The following is a 4462-nucleotide window of genomic DNA, read 5'->3' as shown; positions in this document are numbered from 1 at the left end:
AAAGTGAGGGAAGAAAAGGGAAGGAAAAGGAAGGGAGGGGAACGGACAAAGTGGAAAGCAGATTTAAGAGGCCAAGAACAACGATTGAGAAAACAAGTACAAAACTATGATTATTATAATAGTTCATTATCAAAGGATAATGAGGGCCTGAACCAAAGCATGAAGAAGAAAATAACAGATAATTTTCAAGAGCTATTTAGGGGGTAGCATTCATAGGAACATGTAACTGAGTAGATGTGAAGAATTGAAGAATGAAATCTCTTTGGCATACACAAGATAATCAATAGTAAGTTTTGAACAATATCAATTTTTAGAAATAGGTAAATCTAGTCTAAACAATGCCCAGGTAGATAAACTTGAAAGAAGAAAGTTTAAGGCCTTCAAGTTTCAGTGGTTCACACTTGTAATCCCAGCGCTGTGGGAGGAAGAGGTGAGAGGATCTCTAGAGACCAGGGATTCAACCTTACAGTTAGCTATGATCACAGCACTGCCCTGCAGCATGAGCAACAGAGCAAGACTCTGTCTCTTTAAAAAAGAAAGAAAGAACATTTATAAAGGCAGTTTTGGACCTACTGAGTTTAAGTTCTGTGGAATAGCTATACTATGTTACTATGCCCATACATGTCTTATATATATAAAGTGGAGGAAAATAACAGAAAGACCCTAGCAGCCAAAAAAGGCTCTATAATAGAGGTAGAACTATAAAGCATTTATTCTGTTGCATTTATTTGCATTTTTGTGATACTATAAATTACAAACAAATATTTATCATCTCTTGCTATTTCTTTTGTAGTAAATTTATTAGTTGGTGTAATATAATTCATTAAGCATTATGTTTACAGCTATATTTTGCTTTTGACAAATCAATTCAAATTCAAAATAATAATAACATTTTTAATATTTAATTATGAATTATATAAGGAACTTCTTTTAAATGAACAAGGAGATTTTACATATTTTATCTCCTGAAATCATCAGAAACCTGTGAAATATGAAACAGTAGCAACATTATTGATAATAAACAAATCGTATTTGATGTATGCCAGCACTTGACTTACATTATGAGACTGACGCGCTGCCTACTGCTCTAAGGAGGCAACTAGACTTATATTAAATAACATAGTTTCACAAGTCTATCAGGTAGTTGCTAATATATACCCACTTTACAGATAAAATGTGACACAGTTTAAGAAATTGGGCTTCAGTCACACAGTTCAAGTTGTAGACAGATTTTGATCCTGGCTGTCTATATCCTTAGTCACTTTGCATACCATATTGACTCTAAACAAAAGAATATTTATTTATCCCTTCTTACAGACATAGAAATTCAGGTCTAAATATTTTTTCAGTTGTGTTTCTATAAATTTCAAGCAAAACATTCAAATTTTGCATAATATGTGTTCCAAGAAAAGGTATTTAAAAATAGGTACCAATGAGATTATTGGGATAGAGGCAATTATGATTTACCATTTTCATCATACAGTTTTACTCCTACAACTTTTAAATATGAAACATTTACTCTTCTTTTAGTAACAAATGCATCTTCTGTTTTTTAATGTGAATTTTCATGTATGAGTGAAAATGTGTGATTATTTTCTTCCTAAAACATTTAACACAAATAATATTTTAGTCCTTCTTGTAGAATCATATGATGGATGCTTTCCTCCATTAATTTTAGAAATTTAAATTTTAGTAACAGAAATTTAAAACATGATGCAATAATTTTATTTTTTCTAACATATATATGTTTAAAATGTCTGTGTTGTAAATCTAAAGGACCGCTTAAAGAAACCTATCTTGAAGAAAGAAATAACCAATTAGAAGATTTGGAAATTACATACAGGTATCTTGATGATTATTTATTCTTAAGTAGATAAAGAATTCATCTTTCAAATTTTAGTATAATTTATACCCACAAATCTGAATGAATACAATAGGTTATCTAATTAGCAATCAGATATTTTACTCATTAATGTCATTAATTATCAGATTTGTGTAAAATGTAATCTAATTTTAGTTTTCAAAGAAGAAAAAATAGATCCGTAGTATTATAAAAAACAAACTAGGTAAATTTTTATTACATCAGGAACACTTATTCTGAGTGTTCAAACAAATCAAGTAAATATATTTTCATCACAATCACTCATTCACAAACATGCACCTGTATTGTAAATACTAGACTTGCAGAAAAACTTCTGTTTAATCTTGGGTGGTCTCTTTGCTCAGGTTTGATTAAATATGTCTTTTCACAACAGGTGACTTTTTAATTGTTTTCTTATGGCAACCCATTTATTCCTCAGGCTTTGTTTGGCTTGCATTAGTTTTCAGAGTTAATGGCCATGTGTGAGAACATGCTGAGTACAGGTGGCCAATGGTTATGCTGAGAATGTGGGTGTTATAGCAAAGGCAGTAGGCAAGTGATTTAACTTTACCCATTAATACAGTGTTTGAACCCTCAAGGTCTTTCAAACAGAAAGCAAGCTCAGAATAGGCACTTGGTAATGCAAGTATGAAATGAAGAATAAAACAGCTTGTTCTTTGCATTTATTGGGTTTTCTTTCTTTAGTGGGCGAGCCTTTTTCCTTGTACAGCGTAAGGGCTCAACTCAACTTTTTCAGAGTGGCTTCTTTTCTGTGTGGGCAGTTCCATTAGTAAACTCGGTATTCTTCTCACTCTGACTTTTGCATTGTTATTTTGGTCCTTCTAGAAGCCTATCAGGCTAGCAATTTGAGTTCTGGGCCTGCTGTGTTTAATTCTTCCTGGCCAACAGATATGGGAAATTCTATAATAAGGAGCATTATGATCCCTAGCACCCAAAAAAGAACACTAGTTTTATATATGCTTAAGATAAATTAAACAATAGAAGCTGGATTACGAGTAAAAAATTATGCCCAGGCAATCCTGACTGAGGAGAACCAAAATGAAAAATGAGATCTTTGGATGACCTAGGCTACCGAAAACTAGCACCAAACATAGAAAGATCTTTTCCACTGGGCTTAATTTTTTTTTCTTTTTTTCTTTTTCCTGACAAAAGGAACATTTGTTTGCAATTAGCTTAGGTAAAGGAAATAGCATCTGAACTCTTATTTTCCAATTGGAATGACCCCGTGACCTGCTATGAAGACACTTGGAATATTTATTCAGTCTTGGTTAGGGATGTATGGGGTTGGGGTCAATTTTAACAAATGTGAATGCATTTGCCAAGTGTTTTTCAGTTTTAAAATTATTCAAGCACCAAATTATGAAATAGTCCTTAAAATTATTTAAAAGTGTTTTTAGTAATATGTACTGAATTCAATTACAGTACCATTGCATGATAATAAAAGCCCTTGATGTGTGATAAATTGACAAATATCAATGAAGAAAATAAGTTGCCATAAATGTCAATATAGTAATCTGCCAAAAAACAGGAGGAGAGTTAAAACTCTGTCTACAAATAGGTGAAGTTTGTTTTAAACCAACAGAGAAAGAATAAATAAGAATCATGTAAAATACAGAGAAATCCATGTAAATTGTACTGCATCTAGTTTCTTTCAGCACATCAAAAACTGTCTGACACTGAAAAAGGAAGAGTGTGAATTTTACTTTCATTCTTTTACAAACAGCCAGCTACCTTTGAAATGATTTCTAAATGTTGCATTTTTCAGATGTGGCCATTCAGATTCTCTATATTGTTGTGGCCTAACTTTAAAATGTTGAATACAAATAGTATATGCATTTCCTTCTAGTATATTCTTTAATTCTGACAACATAACAATCATCTTAATATTTTGTTCCTGTAGAATTGAACTAATACAATTTAATGGGAAAAAGAAATCCTTGATACTAAAATAATTTAGGAAAGAACCAACCTGCTTCCCACCTTCCACTATTCCAACTTGTCTTAATTCAGTGTTATTTGCAGTATATACTGTGTTCCTCATTTTGGAAAGAAGGCAGTAAATAATACATTGGGAAAGGGAAAAGGTGGTTCTTCTCAGTTTCCTACATGAAGGTTTCTGTAAAGATATTAAAACATTGTAGCATTGGGACAGGAGTTAAGATCTCTGCTTTAAGGTTGGAAGTGCTATTAATGTGACCTCATAAGACCAAAGTTTTTAAAAAATGTTTTTCTCTTTCCTTGTCCATAAAAGCTATGTTTACCTCTTAGTGACCTTGAGTATTCACTGTAGTAAGTTGGTGGTCAAAAAATCCTTGTATTTATGAAGTTTTGGAAAACAAATGGTAGAAATTCAGGTTTCTCCTAGCAATTAAGGTGGGATGAAGTTCATCCCCTCACATGGGTGGCAGGGAAAATTTGCTGGCTGAATTGAACACGCAATACCAGTGTCTTTTAAGTGTACTCTGCCAACTCCTTCCTAGATCTCCCTTCTTTAATCCCTTCAAAACACTGCCAAGTCAAGTAAGAAAAGCCCCAAAACATTATTCTGTTTTTGTAGGTGTGAGTCTTATTTTTCTTTTT

This window comes from Colobus angolensis, unplaced genomic scaffold (genome assembly GCF_000951035.1).
Source record: "Colobus angolensis palliatus isolate OR3802 unplaced genomic scaffold, Cang.pa_1.0 Scaffold191, whole genome shotgun sequence".
Taxonomy (NCBI): Eukaryota; Metazoa; Chordata; class Mammalia; order Primates; family Cercopithecidae; genus Colobus; species Colobus angolensis.
The sequence above is the reverse complement of the archived record's forward strand: the minus strand, read 5'-3'. Positions refer to the sequence as shown.